At 47.2% G+C, this 20,216-nt stretch overlaps 1 long non-coding RNA gene across 1 annotated transcript; it reads right to left on the bottom strand.

Moving 5' to 3' along the window:
* Positions 1–2,533: 2,533 nt before the first annotated feature.
* LOC311444274 lies at positions 2,534–18,893 on the bottom strand. Its single transcript, XR_014697794.1, has 2 exons — positions 18,842–18,893; positions 2,534–3,761 (listed from the first exon to the last, which is right to left on the bottom strand). It is a non-coding gene; the product is annotated as an uncharacterized lncRNA (long non-coding RNA).
* Between the last annotated feature and the right edge of the window lie 1,323 nt (positions 18,894–20,216).

The raw sequence follows: 20,216 nt of genomic DNA, 5'->3' as shown, positions 1-20,216 counted from the left end.
TGGCCTTGGGGAGCGCCAGCCAAAAAGGCAATTACACACAATATTCTGCTTCCTTTTAATTTATCACTGTGTTGGAAGAAGTACGTTTTATCTTCTCTGGTATAAACAAAACAATCCCCTTACCTCATCGTACAAGCTTGTAATTGTCTTCCCACATTAGATACTTTGAGATAAATCTTTTTAAGAAGGTCTTTGCACTGCTCTCTGTTTCTCCCGCACACACCAACAGGCATAAACAGAAAATAAACCCACTGAAACTCCTGAGCAGTGCTACGGGGCCAAGCTGATATCCCCGCATCTGTTTTCTATTTCCCCCTGCCCCGTATTGCAGATATACGATACGGTACGATTCTGGAGCAGGAAGGCACAAGAAGTAGCAATTCAACCTTCTAGGAATGATTCAGTGACACTTAGTCATATTGTCTGTATATGAAAAAGAAAAAAGAGATAGAAAACAGCTCCCACAAGACGTTTCTAGCTCTCACATGTTCTTATTTTATTCCTTATCCTGCAATTTATCTTCTTGTTTTCAGCAAGCCAGCAATGAAGTAGAAAAACCCTAAGAAATCCTAGCCTGACGTATCTTTCTAGGGAGTATTCATTTCCACACATAGCTGCATAAGCCATGGAAAAGTCTGTGCCATCACTGGAGAGCAAACCACTTGAAGAGCAGAGTCTACAGACCTTAAAATGGATAAAAGCGAGTCTCTTCTGGCCTGCTTCAACTGATTTAAAGGTCTGATAGACGCCCAATGTCAGTGTGGTAATCTGCTGAGGTTGGCTGGGGGCCACTCTGTACTGCAGGAAGAGAGCAAACGTTTGAGCATCCTGAGCCAAATTACAGCAGACTGTTATTTTGGGATGCTAAGCTTTGAAATCTGAATTCATTTAGTTTATGATGATATACTGGAACTTCCTTTAAAAATAAATAAATAAATAAATAAAAGATACTAGTTAATTTCAGTTCAATACAAGAGGCAGATGAAATCTTTCCCTGCCAAGAAGATACAGAACCTATCTTGTGTCAATAAACCATCTTGTAACTGGAGATGCGTAGCCAGAAGGCTGCTTCTGTTATCCTATAGACATTGGGTGATGTTCAGCGAACACCCCCCCAGAGCTCAGCTCAGTAATTTGTTCAGCAAGATTTAAGGAGCTCTTTTCTTTTCTTTTCTTTTCTTTTCTTTTCTTTTCTTTTCTTTTCTTTTCTTTTCTTTTCTTTTCTTTTCTTTTCTTTTCTTTTCTTTTCTTTTCTTTTCTTTTCTTTTCTTTTCTTTTCTTTTCTTTTCTTTTTTTCTGGTTATTCCATTCTTCATACAACAGCCACGTCAAGCACCAAGTGGAAGCAGGTACTTAACAAAGCACGGGATGGAAAACCAAATGAAGACCACTTTTAGGAAAACCGGGTCCTAATAAATTTTCCCTTTTTAATGAAGAGAGCGCAAAATTCAATGACATTAAAGGGACACCTCACAACACACCAGGTCATGCCTTGTGTCAGACCAGTGCCAAGGTCCACCAGATCCACAGCAGCTCCCCTCAGTACCCTATAACCCTTCTCCTGGCTCTGCAGATAGGTCCAAACTACCACAGGGCAGCACGCTCACTGGCGTGGTGTCGGGAGGAGCTATAGGGCCGGCAGGGAGCCAGCTGAGCAACCCCCCCCTCTTGGCACCACAAAACCCCACTGGGCAGGGTGGGAAATCGCCTCCCTGGGCTTTCAGAAACAACTGGGACAGCCGCCTGCTGGGAGGGGGGACTGGTGCCAAGGAGATGGGCAAGATGACCTGAGCTGTCAGTGTGCATTAGGGCCGCTTACAGACTCCCAGGCCAGTCTCTGTAAAGTTCAGCCTTGTGGCTGACTCTCCCCACAAAGGATGCTTTTCCATCTGCCAGGTGCCAGCAAATTTCTCTGCCTCCGTCAGACATGCACGGTGCTCAAGGGCAGCCAGGCAGCTCCCCAGGTCCCCCAGCAGCAGGGGACAGCTTCCCAGCTCCAGGTTCCCGTTGGATTCATGACCCAAACCAGCTCCTCAGCAATCAGATCTCTTCTGGGCAGCGGGCAGGATGCTGCAGGGAACTGAGCAGCCCCAGCAGCAGCAGGCGACTTTCTCAGGCTGCGAAGCTCTGTGTGTCTTCTTCATGCCTGGATTTTACCTTTTCCTCCTGCTTCAGGAGGAAACAGAACTTCACCCAAGCCCATGATTCTGGAGCATTGCTATCTGCACACATACATGGACAAAACCATGTACGCACACACAGTTATAAGTTAGGTATTGTGGGCTCGTCATCACCGCAAGGAATCGGGGATGACATACGGCTTTATTTAGTCGCAGTGGTTTTGTAGCTACAGCCGAGCAGATAACAAGACCAGGCTAGTAATCGTTTCTGAGGGAATGATTTAGTAACGCAGCCTACAGAGCTTGTAAAGGCTCCTTGATAAAGGGCCAGGGAGAGCTGGAACAGTTTGGATCCATTTCCTCCCCACTGCTGAGAACGAGTGTTGCAATGTGTTAGGAGGCTTGAATGGAAAATAATTGCCTTCATTATGCAAGCACAACGTACAGACATATGTTCCTGGATAAATGACTTCTGCGACCAGCCAGGCCCACGTAGCTTATTTTCCGTGCAATACAAAGAGCAGTGTTTTCTACGGGTTGCAGCCCAGCGCCGGGAGCAGGCGAGCACTGTTTACCCAGCGGGGCACGCACACATTTCTCAGGTTCACGTGCACTCGGGTCTGCTGCTTTTTACAGGAGATACAGGTGTGGGAATAGCTCTGGTAGGGGATGTCTGAACACGCACCCAGACTTTGGCATATCTAAAGCCGAGAGAGAGTGGAGACGCACATTTTTATAGGAGAGACAGCACGTTGTAAAGCGAGATAACTTGGGCCCGATCCAGTTGCTCTTGTTCAGGCAAACTGACCTCTTGATTTCAGTGGTGCTTCTCACTCAGGCAAGGTAAACAGAAACCGAGCTTTTGGCATTTACGGGAAGAGTCGGAAAAGTTATTTCTTTAGTACAATACAATAGGACTTTGTATTAGAATTAGCCCCAAGTGCCTGAAAACCTGGAATTCAAATGAAGCAAAACCTCACTACAAATAAAGAGCTGCTTAAAACCAAAGTTGTTTTCACCACTGCTTCGACAACGCAGGGTTGCCAGCTACGAAGAACATGAATAAGTGATGCTCTAACCTGGTAGGATTCCAGCAGGATTAGTCTGGCAGTTGCAGCACAATCAAGACATACTAATTTCTTCATTATTAGTTTTTAATTCTTCTACGTCTGCTATTCACAATGGTTTGGCACCATCCACACTCAGCACTCTCCGACTCCAGAGCTGGCAGGCGGACACGTTTGCTTTCTTCTTTTATTACCCCGGAGGGATGGGCTAATTTACGCGAGGAGAAGTCCTGAGCCTGCGGAGCTCCTCAGGAGCCCTGGAGCTGCAGGAAGCAACGCTCCCTTGCTCCAGCTGCTGCAGGAGAGACGTTTTGTCCATGAGCAGGAACAAATATTTATCAGACAGGCTTTCCAGTCATATGGTCCTAATCCTTGCAGCAATGCGAAACTCCCAGGATGAGGTCATGGTTGTTTAATCCCAAACTGTACTTTTTTTTTTTTCTTCTAGAGGCCAGATCAGGTAGGTAGGAGGTGGCAGAGCGCTGAGAGCAAACCACAGGGACATGGCTATGTGCAGATGTGCACCCACCAGCATGCACGAAGTCCTGCTCCAGGGCACAGCAAGGCTGCCAGGCTGCAATGTAAAATTTCCACCACTGGGTTCCTGTTGCTCTGAGTTTTCAGGACTCATCAAAATTCAAATTGTCAAGCTCCCAGAAAGCTCTTCTAAATTAAAATAATAATAATCTCAAAAGTGAAAAAAAATAATAAAACATTTTTCATCCTGTCTGATTACTGCTGGGAATACTTTTTGTAGGTGTTTGTGTCTTTGGCCTGCTCATTAGCCTTCCACTGGACTTCAGTGATTTACACTTTAAAATAAGAACCAGGGAATTCCCCGGCCCCTTTCCTCCAGGGACTTCTTGGATCAGGAATTGCCCAAATTAGGAACTGTGTCTGAGCCCTACTGAGGTCTGAGCTAACAGGCTGGTTCCTGAGTCCCAGACAGACCCTTATTATTTTAACCCAGATGCTACTAAAAAAAACACTACCTCAAAAACACGAGGCATCCCACAAAAAGTTTTAGGACAGCAAGTTAAACACACGGAGCAGCTCTACTCCTTCAGTCCCGATGTTACATACAGAGAGGTATGGCATGCATGGGGTAACACTCCAAATCTTTTGTGATATTAAGTGAAAAAACGTGAGATATGTGGCTTATCTGAGCTCAGTGTACAGCAGCACAGTGCCTGAGAAGCAGGCCACCTCGAGCAGGGCCAAACCAAGGGCCTGAGCACAGCACAGCTCAGCGGTGCGTGTTCTGTTCTCTGCTAGAAGGCTGCCCCGGCACCGGGCAGGATGAAATCTGGGGCTCTGCCAGAACAACCTGGCAGCCAGGTCATCGACGAGGTCAGAAAGTCGGGTCACATCCCTTATTTTGAACCATTTTGGCTCTGCAGGTTTATGTAATACTGAGAAAATCTGAGATCCCCCAGTGTGGCGCAGCCTGCTGCTTCCCAAGAAGGGCACTCAGCCTCTCACTCCCTCAGCACACCAGCTTTGGCTTTGAGAATGTTTTCCCTTTCTCTGCACATTTTTTTCCATGTTTCACTTTTCTGTCACACCAGAATGAAACCAGCACTTCAAACCTCCAGGTTCCCGTGGCTCTCAGCGGCTGAGGACACCCCTGCGTGTCTCAGGTCAGCGCCCTCCTACACGGGCCATGTCGCTGAGCAGATGCTTGAGGCTGACAGGCCAAAGGCAGGGTCCCAAACCGCACAAAATCTGGATGAGAATTTGCACCTGGTGGTGGTCTGGGTGTTAGTCGAGGCTCTGCTCACCACCTCCCCAGGATGAGCAGCGCTGAGCCCCAGGGTGCTTCTGCCATGAGGAAAAGGGGCCCAAGGGGAGCCCCAGAGCCCCAAAACCTTGCAGAATGGGGACCCTGAGGGGCTGAGCACAATCAGTACATTGTGGTCACCTCCAACAAAAAACAGGAGAAAGGAAAAATCAGGAGAAAGCAGTCAGTGCTGCAGACCTGGCTTGTTTACTGTCTTTCCTGAGTGGCTCCTTTAGTTATTTCACATGTGTCGAGAATCAGCCCCCAGATTTTCAGTTTCCTTTTCTCTTTCTACCTCATTCCCTTTGAATCCATCAGCCAGGGCCATTAGCGGTGTCCCAGGAACCAGACCTTCCTGCTAAATCCCTTCCAGATGTCCAGAGCCACAAACACGTCAATCACTGACAAAAGCCTAATGACGAGTTGCTCCCTGTTCGTTAGCGATGGCTACTGTTTCCTGGCAGAAAAGCTTGGGTTTGCCCCCAGCAGGCTCTGAAAGCAGCTTTTGCAGGATGGGGTTCTCCTTCCTTCCCCGGAGAGACCGCCCATGAGAGCTGCTCCCAGCACTGCCACCAGGCAGGCGACACCAGGCCATGGTCTTGGAGGCATTTTGGGGTCTGCAGAGAAGAAACAGGCACCAGAACTGGATGCAGCCAGGTTCTCCACCAGCCTGGTGGCATCAGGCAATGTTTTTTCCAAGTTGGCACTGCTAGCCCCACGGGCTGGTTATAACCCCCAGGAGGCAGCAGGGTCAGGAAGGCTTTGAAAAAGCCAAGCAGGTTTTTGCAAAAGCCCAAGAGGACTTTTGGGGAGCAGTTCAGGATAGCAGAGGGCAATCACCCAGCTCCTTGCTCCTCCTCAGCAAGGCGAGCCATGTGGACAAGGCCAGGAGCTGCACGTCAAGGAGCTCTCCAGGCTGGGATGCAATGGGATTTTGGATCCAAGCCTGGACGCTGGATCCTTTCCTTTCCGCTTTTGCACAGGCATTTTGTGATTTTCTCAACCTGTTGCAACACTCACAACATTAAATTTCACACCCATCTGTCTTCAAGAGCATTTTGAGCAGCCCATGACTGCTGTATTGGATTTGACCTGTACCCCCACCTCCTCCCAAGCTCAGGAGGTACTTTTTGGGGCTCAATCTCAGAAAAAAACAATACTATTTATTACAGTGATTCCTGATATTTGTCTTTTCCACTCCTTTCCATTTAAGTTAACAGATATAATTAAAGAAGTGCAACAGACCAGGAAAGGCTGTTTCTTTCACAGAAAGCACCAGTATCGCTGCTGGGATGGGTAGGCAGCATGGACTGATGCAACATCCTTTGCCTTACTCCCAACCACCCCACCACAAGGAAATGATATTCAGCAGCTCATCCCACCTTGGCACAGAAGCTGCAGTGAGATGCCAAGCCAAAATTTGTGCTGAAGTCTCCGAGAACTGCTCTTTTAATGTAGCTGCTTATTAACATGACCCCAGTTGGGGAGATTTCTTCCTTTATCCTTTGAATTACAAAAACCATTTCAAAACTTGATCCCCACAAAGTTTGGGCATCACACCAGCTTTAAGAAGCTGAAAATAGCGATGGGTTCTTTAGAATGAGGAGGAAAAAAAAAAAAAAAAAACAGTTGGAGTCTGTCATTTGGATTTATGAAAATAAAGTCTGCTCTTTTGACATAATCTTCGTGATTTAAGCTTGTGGTTTCTGCACACAGTTTCCATTAACATTAATGTAAGTCATCTGGGCAAATCTCTCCCAGGTTGACAGGACAGGCATTTTAGGTTCAACCCATGGAGCTTGGTCTCTTGCTCCTGGGTTCAGGGCTCACCTGTGCAGGATCCAGCCTGGGCTGCAGCCTCCCATCCACACTCAATGGGAGCTTCTGTGATGGGGCATGAGGTGCTTGGGAAGCACCAGGGAAGGTTTGCAAATGGCTCAGGGACCTGCTAGGTAAAGCACAAAGCTTGCCTCTTGTGCTGTAGGTGCTGGGTTGATGTGTTCTGCCTGGGGTGAGGCTGTCTCCAGAGCCAGAATCGCTCCTGCCCAATGTACTGCAAATGGGGGAAGTGGGAAATTGAGCAACTCGGCTAAATCCCAGTGCAGGAGGCTTGGTTGCAAAAATAGGAATGGGTGCTGCAAGAACCAAGATATCTCAATTACCGTCTCCTTGTAAGTCAAACAATGTGTTACAGAGGATGGCTCACATCACATCCATGGGAAAAGCAGCTGGAGGCTGCATCCTGCCCACATTCAGGTCATCCACATGGCCACCAGGGCCAGCCCAGGCAACATTGCTTGAGGACCAGTTCTCCCAGTTCCCCCAGACAAAACCACCAAAAGCTTTGTGTCACAGCAAGGCCACAAGTGCTGACACAGCTCACTGCCTCTCACACTGGTCCCAGCATGGATTTTTTTTCCCTTTTTCTCCAGTAAAACCACATCCTTGAGTCCAAGAGAGGACCACAGGCTCTCTCAAAACTGAGAACTAGCTCTGCTTCCCGACATACATTACACACAACGCATGCTGGGCATACAGAAATAGGGTGCCTCGTATTTCCCTGGAAGTTTGGAGAATCCCATCCCCAGTTCACTCCTCCACCAAGCCCCCAGCCCTGCCCCATGCTCCCCATTCCCTTCCCCAACCCCCATGTAGGGCATCTCTTATGGAAACACTTCCTTAAAAACAAAACTATGTAAAAGGAACCATCCAAGGCCCCTCAAACCCACAGCTGGAGGCTCCAGCTGCTGGCTCAGCTGTTGTGCCAGCACAGCATCTCTTCTCCTTTCCCTCCAGCCCTGTGCATCCCCAAGTCCGCACCCACCCCTGCACACTTCTCCCTGTACTCTTCCCAGTGATGGAGAGAAATATGGAGCTGGACAGAGACCCAGTTTTATCCTGAAGTGTAGAAAATTATGGCGGAAAACACGAAAATGACCTCTTTCCCCCCACAAGGGACAAAACCGTGCAATTCTTCTCCAGTAAGCAATCCCACTGGTCAAGAAAATGCAGCCCCCTCCAGGAGGAGGCTCCAGTTTCAGGAGCAAGATAGGATGGAGGGACAGAAAACCAGGGGGAAAACGAGACAGCTGAAACCAGGGAGCAGAGCTCTCTGCAAATGTTTTGGCACTTATAACAGTGGTTATTCATTTTTCAGTAACTTTATACCACTCTTAACCAAAACAGTGCAAAAATGGCATTACAAGTACTCAAGCACGTACATGAAGTATACTTTTTAAGAATGATTAATCAAATGAGGGACTTTTTAAATACTATTTTTATTTTTTTATTATCTTTTTTTTTTTTTTTTTTTTTTTTTTAAATATTGGAAGGCTTTAAGTTACTTAAAGGAGGAAAAGGGTAGGGGATGAGAGCAGCAATATTGGTTTTACCAGAAGAATAAGTCCAATACTATTAAAGCACAAGAACAGTGGGAGGAGACAGTGGGCAAAATATCACAGCTGCTTGATCCCTTTGGGAAATGTAATTGTGTTGCATATCTGTATTTCATCTCCCATTCCAGATCTCGCTGAGATCAGCAGTGTAACTTCAAGCATAAACCTCAGGCTGCCTTTGCTCAGCAGCAGCCTTTACCTGGGGATATGCCCCCGTGCAACACCTGGAATTAACACATCATGTCCATCTGTTGCCTGCAAGCTCAGGCCAACCCATGCTCTGCCATGAGCAGGTTCACTGCAAAGCAATTGGGCATCTTCCCAGAGGAATTTTCATTTATTTGGAAGAGAACATTGAGCAGGATTTGACTTTCCCTTTCGGTCTGCCCACTGGGAAAAGTCTGATGCTAACATTAGTCCCTGATGGTATTGCCTCATGTTCTGCTTAGACTGTAAAAGCAGAAATGAAGAAAAAAAAAAAAAAAGGCAATATGAAGGAGAAAAAGTTATGTGTGGGGGGAGCAGAGTCAACAGTGTAAAAAGCAATGGGGGGACAGCGTAATGAAGGTGAAACCTAGCCCATAAGACACTCATCAAGAAAATTTCCTGCTAAGTCTTAGTTCAGACTTCTCTTTATCCAGACAAACATTTTCCTTCCTTTCAAGGGCTATCACATTTTTCAGAATAAACAACAAATGAAGAGCCTAATGTGAGGAATTTAAGCTACTGTTGTGAGCACTGTAAACTCTCAGAGACATTCGGTGGTATTATGCTAAGGTAAGTGATTCCACATAGTCCAAATGTAATCTGTACTCTTAGTTTTGGGGTAACTGTAGAAACAAAGAAATATTGTGCATAAAAATCTCTGCATGGCCTTTTCATATTAGAAAAATGATGTGCAGTTGGTTTTGAAGACTGTTAGAGTTCGTTGTTGTTTTATTATTACTCACGTATGCCATGGAAGAATTTGGACAATAAATGGCTTGTTAAATGTAAGAAATAAATTTGTTGGCATTGTAGTAATAAGCAGGATTTCTATCCCATTTAGATCAGTGCTAATGTATTATTCTTTCATGTGTATATATATATATACACATACACATATATGTTTGCAACATGTTACCATAAATCATATGCAAACGCAGAACAGATGTTTCATAGTAGCTGGGATTATCGTGTCTGCGTTGTGCTTCCATGGAAAACGACCCGCAGCGGGCTCGGCAGAACATGCCTCGTGCATGGAGTAATGGGGCTGCTCAAAAAGGATATTTGTACGTGGGGCTAACCTAGGGCTTTTTAAGTCTGAGAGGTGACTTGTCTTATTAGTCTGCTCTCAGATGAGTCAGACTGCATACAGACGGTGTCATTAGAAGAATATTTTCCAGTAAGCTCTCGTTTGTAATTGTCTGCACATCCAGAGCCCCGGCTTTCCCAGCCGGCGCAATGAACCTCCAGAGCAGGGACACGGCGGGGAGCTGGCCCTACAGATCCCCAGGGTGTCCCAGCCAAGGGATTTGTCTGCTTCCCCAAAAGGCAGCCTGAGGGAAGATCGAGGTAATTCTTCTTCTGGATAAACTGCTCGCATTGCACTTGGTTGGCTGCCTGTATTTGTAAGGATGTTGCAGCGCCTGCTGCAGAACCGCACCGCTTTGTGATCGGTGGTTTTCTACAAATAAGGGACATGGGAACAGGCTGCCTGGAGAATCTGTGGCTGCCCCAAACCTGGAGGTGTTCAAGACCAGGTGGGACGAGGCCCTGGACAACCTGATCTAGTGGGTGGCATCCCTGCCACGGCAGCGGGTTGGAACTGGGTGATCTTTAAGGTCTCTTCCAACCTGAGCCATTCTGAAACAGAGGTTGCAGAGATGAAGGTCAGCACAGGGTGTACAGAAATATATGGCCCTTGGTAAGAAACTGAGGGTTAATGTAGCAACACCCTCAGCCTGTCACCCTTACTGAACAAAATACAGAGACAAACACCTTTAAGCAGCACGCAGAGTACCTGGGGGACAACAGCTCCCTGTTTAACACAGCCTGAAGCCTCTTGCTGATGAGTTCTTCTCCAGAACAAGCACTAAAAAATCTCTAGGAGGAAGGGGAGAGCTGGCAGACAGTTGCCCATGGGGACATGGGGATGGTGGCTGAGCTTGCCAGGGAGCTGGCACAGACCTGCCTCCAGAGCAGGTAAATCTGGGCTGCAAAGAGCACATTTTTTCCAGAAGTACAGCTGGGAGGTGGCAGAGGGACAGGGACCAAGCTGAGGGATCCCTCACCTCAGCAGCCCCCAGGGTTTGGGCTCTGCGAGGTTCTCCTATCTCAGCAAGGTAACATTGGACCACGAGCGAAATGTGGGAGACATTGCAACATCCCCGCAAATATTTTCCACATCTCAGAGCGGACTGTCAGCGATGACTGAAAAATTACCAATTTCACATGCATATGTGTTTTTGTTTTGTTTTAAAGCAAAAATAACACCACTTTCTATATCACGCTTGCCAAGGGGCAGCTCTAATTCATTCCTTTGGCCATCTCTGTTGAATTTTCCTCTCTTCAATTTGCTAAACAAACAGATTTCCATGGATACTGCTGCTCGCTACTGATACGCCTCAGGCATACCGCACATTTTTGCTGGGGAGCCATGAACGGGGACACCGCAATGAGGGGGTCCCACAACTGCAACCAACTTTGGCAGGGACTAACCCCTGCCTGGGGCAATGGCAGAGATGGCACTTGGTCCTTGCTTCTCCAGGAGGTGTCACACAGCCATCTGACATGGCTTTAAGCATTTGGCACTGCCGTGGCACTGTGCCGTGGGAGCCCCTGGCTCCCTGCCCCTTGCACATCCCCCAGCACGGGGTGGCGTGGCCAGATCCCAACCTCCAGATCTTCCTCTGGTTTTGGCACACAAAACCCACACCCAAACACACACACACACTGCGCCTGCGGTGGGCTCATAGGGTGGAATGGCTATGTTAAATTCAGATTTTTAATAAAATATATAATTTTAATAATTAATTTCCACTAAGATATATAATATTTTCCCCCTTTTGATGTCTAATAAGCTAATTTCAATCAAGATGTCATATAATTTCCTGCTTTTGAAGTCTAATGAGTAAATTGCATGGAAACCTCCATAAAGCACAGAACTCATTAATAAATGTATAGTCCCTTTGTCCAGGACTTCCAACTTTAAATCAAATGCACAACAACCAGATGTTTTTCACATTACTGCATTTCAAGATTTTACTGGAAGTGATCTCATCATACATACTTAATGTAGGTGTCCAACTGTGCATGTTATTCGTATCACGATTGAGACCTTGCAGCTTTAGGACACTGTGTGGCAAACACAAGTATTGTTTAAAGTGGATAAAATTTAAGTTAAGCTTGCCACTGGGATATGAAGGAGACCAAATTGGACGCTATACGCTGATTTTGATGAGTGTCAGAAGTGAGGAAATTATATCACTCAAACATTTGAACTTATTGTTAGGAAACACTGAGCCACTGTTTCTGGGAAAGATATTGAATTTAGCCAATCTAGTAAATCAAAGAGTTCTCTGTTTTTCTTTGAAGTAGGCAATTAACTGCAAATGTAAAAAAATTGAGACCAGAGCAGCGAGAGCTGAAACGAGAAGTATGTTTTTCAAAGAAAATGAAAACGATGGCTTGCTTGCAGGGAGGGGTGGAATAATATTTCAGTAGGAAAACATTGCTTCACCACTTTTAAAGAAAATATATACAGTTAAGTTAGGATTCGAACTTTTTGTTAGGAAGCATGGCGAGACAGCGGAGCAAGGCTTCCTTCCCCAGAGGGATGGAGAGCGCAGGATGCAGCCCATGCTGCACGCCGTGCCTTTTTGATCATTAGGGAAATACCCACTATGGACTCTGGCCTACAAGTACTAATTAGTCCCCCACTAATTACCAGCAAGGAGCATGCTGAAGGTTACTGTGCCTGTTTTCTGTCAGAGCTGAGCAGTGGGTAGCCCTTTGCCAGGGGCAGGCTCACGCCTCCAGTTCACTACAGGAGAGCCCATCTTCCTACCTGCAATTCCCCTCCTCTCCCTCCGTGTCTGAACAAGGTTTTGAGTTTGATCAAGAATGTAAGAAACCGTGCTCTTTTGGATTCTTTCCCCAAAGGAAATGCCATGGGAGCTCAAATCATGCAGAGGCATTTACGTACCATGGGCTACTCTCCGAACCAAGGGGCCATGAGAGGCAAGGAAGAAGGAAGACAAGTGTTTGCTTTGGGAAATGGGTTGGATAACCTCATCTTTCCCTCCACACCAACTCATCCCATCCTCCTGTGGAGCTCATGTTCCTCTGTGCTGCTCTGCCACAGCTTTTTGGGGTGTCCTCAGTGGCCAGGAGGCCTCAAACCCTTTCTACAGAGAAACACCCATCAGAAGCGCCAGTGCTGCCCCTTCCCATGGGGCCAGCCTTGACTCACACCACACGTAACCGTGAAGCAAGAATTTGGTTTCCTGTCTCAGAAATGTTGGATGCCCACCCTATTTCCCAGCCTGTTCACTGTGCAGGAGAGAAGAGGAAGCAGGAGTGACTCATTTTCTCTTTCTACCACAAGAGGAGCATCAAGGAGCTGCAGAATTTGTGCCTCATATGTGCAGCCAGGTTGTGTGAGCAGGTTCCGTGGAAGTTGGCTATGTCTTGGTGTAAAAATCAAGGATCACATTGGCACATATGAACACAAGATGCCACTTTTAAGTGAGTGGGGTTTTTTTTTAATCTTTTTAGAGAAATAGGCTTTCCCAACACATTAGCAAGCCCTTTAACGCTATCTATAGCTCAACACACATGGACAATCACAACCACAAGCAGAAGAGCAAATGGTCCCAGCTCATACTCAGACCTGAGCTGAGGTTCTTGGCATGTCCCAAAGACATCAGTAGGTCTGAACGTGGGAGCTGAATTGCTCCGTGCAGATCCTGTAGGACTTAGATCACTTTTTGGCCCTCGTTAGGTGAATACACAACGGCAGCCGAGGCAGCAAGGGGTGCTGTGCCCCAGCACAGACAGCACACAGCATCACTGAGGGCTTGGCTCTCCCCCTGTGCAAGAGGGATAAATTTGGCACAAGGCTCTCAACCCACTCACCAACACCCTTTCAATAATCTTGGTAAGCAGCATGCAGCAAGGAGAGTTTGCAAATATTTTTCACGGGGAGCACAATTTAATTTAGGCCTGTAGCTCATTATGAAGAGAATATAGACTTAAATTAGGAGACTGCATCCAATTATGCTGCGCTAAGTTACAATGTTCCAGGCCTTAAAAAGACCATGAAATCCCATTCTCATCTGAGATGTTCTGTTTGCATGCGAGATATTAGCAAAGAGGAGATTTTGCAAGCCGTCAGATGATTTTTTGCAGCTCTCATTATTCCCATGCTAATTGCTGTCAATCATAACTGGCACCAGAAAATGAATAAATCCCCACTCTGCTGCAAAGGGGTCGGGAACCTGCTGGAGCTCTGGCATTTGCATCGCACGGCTCGCCAGCTGGTAAACTCAGCCCAAAAGCTCACAGCTACGGGAATAACAAGGCCTTGATCCATCAGCCTTTATCATCAACCCTGGGTCTGCAATCCAGGGAAAATATCCTCTGCCACTTTTCACAAAGGCAGCAATGTGCCAGGCAAGCATGCCACGAGGCTGCCCAACACACACCAGTGATGCTCCTGCCCAAGCAAGGACAAAACACCTGCCTTTTAGGTTTTTTTCTTCCCTCGACCAGTATTTGGGTTCAGAGAAAAAAAAAAAAAAAGGAAAAAAATAGGGTCAAAAGTGACTTTGCTGGCCAAAGCAACTGCTTGATCACTGGCAATGCCCCAGCAGTGTTTGGCTGACCCTGGCAGCAGAGGAATTATTCACGGGTGGTTGGTATGAGGATCATAACCAAGCAGCTTCTGAACCCAGTCCCACAAAGGAGGGCTTTGCACCTGTGGGACCAAGTTCGTCCTGCCTGACCCCATGAGCAACAAGGGCACAGCCTCAGGTCCTGCCTGAGCTACAGACACTGCACAGTGCACCCCAAAAAGCAATGACAGATTTAAGAACCCCAACACAATTTGATACATAAGGGATTGCTAAAAGCATATCAAAATACAGAAGGACACCAACCTCCTGTCCTCTCCTTGCCCTGTTGCCTATTTATAGATGTTACACATGGTTGTAAATCAAAGAGTTCTCAGGAGGAACCGTAACACTGTTATGCTTTTCTCTAAAAGTAACTAGATTATTTTTGATATGGACATTAAATAATTTTAGTTTTCAGACAGCAAAAGGCCCATTCAATCCCTCCACCCTCCTTTTCATTTATTTAAATAAAGGGAGGTGAGGGCTGAAGTCATCCCTTCCCTGAATACCAGCTGTTCAGACACGAAAAGCTACTGCACCCTCTGCTGGAGAGTACTGAGAAGAGACATTCAGGCAAGCTTCAGGCAGGCTTCATGCATGACAGGCCTTGTATGAGAGATTTTATTGCCTAAAAATAGTCTTTCCAAGGGTACAGCACAGGTGAAGTCACAACTTGCTTTACAGCATTTCTCATCCCAGCCAGAGACAATCAGTGGTGCAAATTGTGCCCTGGCCACCAGGAGCAATAAATCCAGCATCAGCCACGTCTAGGAATGAACGGACAGCTAGCTCTGTTTCCAGCAATAACTACAAATAATTAGCTTTTAGTCTATCTTTGAAAGGGGCTCAGGAGACAGTGAGGGAGCAAAATCCAGGAGCAAAGCGCTCCTAAAGGTGGGACGTGCAGGGCTCCTGCTCTGTGCACAGCTGGCTCAGCAGCACCCCAGAGAGGCGAAGGAGCACCCAGCACCCAGCCCAAAGAGCCCAGAGCTTTCTCCCTCCCCCCACAAAAGTCTGTGGGATCTGATGTTTTCTGCAGCCACAGCACCCCCCATTTCACGTTACCACCACAATATCTGTGTCCAAGCAGGACCTTGCAAACAAGCAGGGATTCCTTATCAGAGCTGTGGGAGCACACAGACTACCTGCAGACACTTGATTGTTTCCTAAAAGAAAAAGAAAAAAAAAAATCCCTAGCCTTCATTGCATCAAGGCAAGAGAGCCTGGGGAAGCTTTAATTAACCCTCACCAGCCAGCGGAAGGAAACTGCACAGCACGACAGACTTTTCTTTTCCGAGAGAAGCCATACAGGAAACCTATCAGCAGCCCAAGCGATAAGATACAGGGCAGGGAACGAGCTGTGGAGTTAATGGGACAAGAGGGAGCTGTTTGCAAGCCGTCTCTTAGTGGCACAGTAGTTATCATACCATAACACATAGCTATCGTACCATAACGCATTGCTATCATACCTGAGGCACTCACTCAGCAGAGGGGGCTGACAGGGCTGGAATATCCAAGGTATCACAAATCACCTCAAATGCACCCAGCAGGACCCCAGACGTGCTCAGGATACCTTCAGCCCAGAGGCTGGCAGCCCAGAAGAAAGTCACTGCCAGATATTCATCGGTGGTGCTTAAATTGAATGCGATGTTCTTTCTAGTTTAAGTGAGAATTAATTTGGGTGGCCTCAGCAGTCAGCTCTGCCCACAACATTTGTGTCCCCTTGCTCCGAGGAGCCCAGGCTCATTTTCTGTCTTGTCAAGGCAAGCACATCCCTCCTCTGTCCTTACCTGTGCTCCAGGCCCAGTGCTCCTCTGTGCAAACCCTGCACCAGGTGGCTGGGGCAGCAGCAAGGAGGGAGGCTCCCCCAGCACACATTTCAGCAAAAGATTAATTTTCCCTGATTGGGACCACAGCATTCAGGAGGGATCACTTGGTCTAGAGTCAGCACTTTATGCACCACCACTAAAAATATCCTTGAACAAGCCATGGAAATACAATAGCTTAAACACTTCGCAGCACTTTAGGCTAGACAGTGGTTTACAATTATCTGGTTTCCATTCAGAGACCTGCCAAGGGGCCGTCCCCAAGCAGGAGAGGTTATTTCTGCCAGGACAGGGCTCTGCCAGCCCCAGGGTAGCACAGACAAAAGTTACTGCCCCAACCATCAGCCAGACTCACCTCAGCTCCTGCACCAGGCCATCCACAGCCTCCCAAAATCCAGCAATCGCTCCTCTTATAATGAGAAAGAAAAGCTGCTGGGTACGAGAGTGTAACAGTCATAACAGCTGTATCCCTTATTTTTTCTTATAGTTGTCATCCCCCTGGGCAGAGGAGATGCCAGGTGCCCCAACAAGGCTTGGGGCTTTGAAGTGGCAGGGGAGGCAGGGGACTCCGGCTGTGCTGCACAGCCCTTCCTCAGCACGTAGGTAGGGCATGCAAAGAGGCAAGAGAAAAAAATGAATATGGGGGATGTGTTATTCCCAGCCCCAGAGGGCAGCTGGGCATCCCCGTGAACATCAGCACTGGGACCAGGTTTTCCTTCCCTGGAGATGGAGAGCTGGAAAATACCAGAGAGCTGGGACAGTGTTTCGTGGGGTTGGAATGAGCAAAACAAGGAAGAATGCAAAAAAAATAAATTATATGTATATTATATATATACACACACACATTTCTATCTCTACACGCAGGCACAGAAAGATGCAGGGAGATGAAGCAGGGCTGCATTCTCCCGTTTTCCATCAGAGGGCAGAGGCAGCCCCAGCAGCAGCCCACAGCCCCATGCATTGCTTTCCCTCGTCCTTCCCCATTTCCCCTCCCAGCCCTTCCAAGGAGATCTCTTGCTCAACTGTTTAGAGAGGAAAAATAATAATAATAATCCCAGGATGCTCCCAGAGCCATCAATAGGACAAGAGCAGAGAAGATGGAGAAGGGGCAGAGGGCAAGCATCGCCCTAGGGCTAAGAGGAGCCTGGGGATGATGCCCCGAAGTCTGTCTGGGACCATGCAATAGCTGTCACAGAACTGAGGCTTTTAAAGCTATCAGGGGCTAAACAAAGGCCCAGCACAAATCCTCCCAGCGTGCAGGCTGCAGAACAGCTGGAGGCAGCTTGCTGGCAGCACGCAAAGCTCCAGAGAGGAGCAAGCTTTCGTGGTGGCACCCAACCTTCAGTTGCTGGCGTTAACCAACAAAAAACCACCATGCATTTCCACAGATTGAAGCAAGGCTTCTTGAGGAACCACAGCACCCTTCTCTTCCACAAGCTGAATGTTTCTAAACTATTTCCCACAAAACTCTGCAATAAAGTCTCTCTAAATTACGCTCATTAGTTAAATTGGGTTTCATTACCATCCTTTCCCTCAGTGCCCATTACGCCAGCTGCGTGGTGCATTTCAGGAATCCGTTACACGTTGGAAACAAAAATGTTTCCTCTAAGAAAAAAAAAGAGGCTTTTTGGTGGCAAGATAATTCCTATTTCTTTAAAGGTCCCAGGGCTCTATCAGAGACAGGGGGCAGATGAAATGTCTGCTTCAGGACACCAGAGTGCTCTCTGGCATGCCCTGTTATTCCAATGTCTTTGTTTGCTAAACAGGATTAACAGAAGCAGTAAATTACCATGGACAGCTTTCTGGCTAATTCAGGCCCTCTTTCCTGTCCTCAGGAGCCCCCAGAAAACTCAGGAGACATCCAGCCAGGGGAAGAGCAGTGCTGGCAGGGGGCAGCACCCCTCGAGCAGCTCACTCACAGCATCCTCCTCCAACAAAAATAAAAGGGAAAAAGCCACTGATAACAAACATCTGCAGTCCCATACCTTGGAGCTTACTTCCTTCAATTTCACGTTAGAAATTCAACTACAGTATAGCCAAAAATGGATGCTTAGGTAAAGCTGACATCTAGGTAACCAAGGTGCCCTCTCTTCTTTACTGCAATCTGCCCCTACCCAGGGATTTGGTTGTACTTTGATCTGAAAGCCTTTCAAATTTATTTAGGTGCTTCAAGATGTAATAACTGATAACCAGAAGAAAAGGGAAGGCTCCTGTCTGTTACTTTGATATGCTGAGTAACTCCTGTAAAGCAGAACCCAGTGTGCTTGTGTTAAACCCTCCAAATTGCAGGTTTTAGGGTAGAGGAACTAAGAGCATTTTAGTATAAGCTAGTTGGGCTGAGAACTCCTATTCTTCAGAGCATCACCAACAAATTCAGTCATGCCTTGGTGCTTGGTAAAGCAGAAATAAAATTATTACAGCTATTTGCATCCCTTCCACAAGGGAGAAACCCTCATCTCGCTAAATGAGGGGCTGAGTCAAACACTTCCTCCTTAATGAAAAGTTTATTAGATCCCAGCAGGGCCACAGCTTTGGAAATTGCTTTTAGTGCATTTGATGAGTTTTGGGGACTAGGATTTAATGTTGCTGCCTTTTAAATTTGATCTTACTTGAATTACACATAATTTGATTGTGCTCAGTTGCGTGTGAGCAGATCACCACTTTGCTACTGATCCTCTCCCCTGCAGGAGAGGCCACCAACCACTACCCAGCCACCCACTTTACTTGCTTATCAGCAGCTCCCAGCCTTCCAGGAGATGAGGAAAAACCTCACTCACCTGCCACAGGCACTCCTGCATCCTTCCTCCTGCCCCAAGAAGCTCCCTCAAAGCCCCCACAAGCCCAACCACTGCTTGCTTTAACTCTTCCACACACCTGCAAGCAATGCAAAATTAACCGCCAACTGCTGCCACCTTTCTGGCTGATTTTATGCAAAATAATAACACCAATAATAATAATAATAACAATGAACTTTGGCTACAGCTAGCAACAAGCAAAACGTGAAGAAATTGGCAGCTGTTGTGCAGTGCTTTGATCTTCGCAGCGTTGCTCAGACACAAGGCTGCAGTTCCCACCAAAGGCAGTGCTGCGAATGCACACAAGTCAAGCGAGGCATCAGCTGCTCTTGCACCGCTCACGCCGAACCTGAGTTAGTCATTCTGTACCTCTCTGATCTTTATCTGAGGGAATAATGCACAATGTCAGCAAATAATTCAGTCTTTGCCGTGTTTAATTCACTCCATTAGCTCTGCTGAAACTTTCTAACTCAGTTAGCAAAGCCCAAAGAAAGGCAAAGCATCTCACAGAGGGGCACAGGGAGCCTGCCTTGCAGACCACCACAGTCTCCCTGGCTGCCATGTGCTGCAGGCACCACGGCAGCAGTTTATTAAAAGACCCTGGGGGAACAAATTCCCACCTGGGAATCCAGATTTCCAAAAAGCTCTTTATGCAAACTGCATGAAACCAAAGCAGATGCATATTTTGTAAGGTTTACATGCTCAGTGTACTGGTGGCACCTGTACCCGAGGGTAGGTGTAGGAGTCATCTGCTGTGGCTGCTGCCAGGGAAATGCCAGTGATGGAGCAGGTCAATGGCCAGGAGGGCTCGGGGTTGTGTTTGGAGAAGCTGGTGGGTTCCCCTGCCACGTCTCACCACGGTACGCTTCCTCTGCTGCACTAAACTGAGCATGCAACATGAAACCAAGTGGGCTGAAAAGGGGGTTGGCCCTCAGGATATTTATTAGCAAGAGAATATGCAGGAAAAGCTCATTTTTAGCTTCTGGGGAAATGCACAGCGTTACTTCAGTCATTCTTTTCTCCTCTTTGATCTTAATTGTTAAGCTGCTAATAAAATTAGCAATTAACAATCTGAATTTAAGGTAATGCAAGTTTATTTGACATGGTTTAGGTATGATCATATCTCAGCAATCAGGCTGAGAGCCAGCCCTGACCCACAGCCATGTGGGCACCTGGGCACGGGGTTATTTCTACACAGAGAAACCAAACAGCATGCACCGGGCAGCCAGAGAGAGAAGCAGATAACAACTTCCAGCTCCTGGCTATAAACCAGGCATCCCGCTCCCTCCTTTCCCAGAAACAGCTCTGGAGATGGCCTTGTTCACGCTCCACTGCTCCCTTGTCCTTCCATTTCCCG

The sequence above is a fragment of the Aythya ferina genome (genome assembly GCF_964211825.1).
Source record: "Aythya ferina genome assembly, chromosome: 14".
NCBI classification, from domain to species: Eukaryota; Metazoa; Chordata; class Aves; order Anseriformes; family Anatidae; genus Aythya; species Aythya ferina.
The sequence above is the reverse complement of the archived record's forward strand: the minus strand, read 5'-3'. Positions and strand labels throughout refer to the sequence as shown.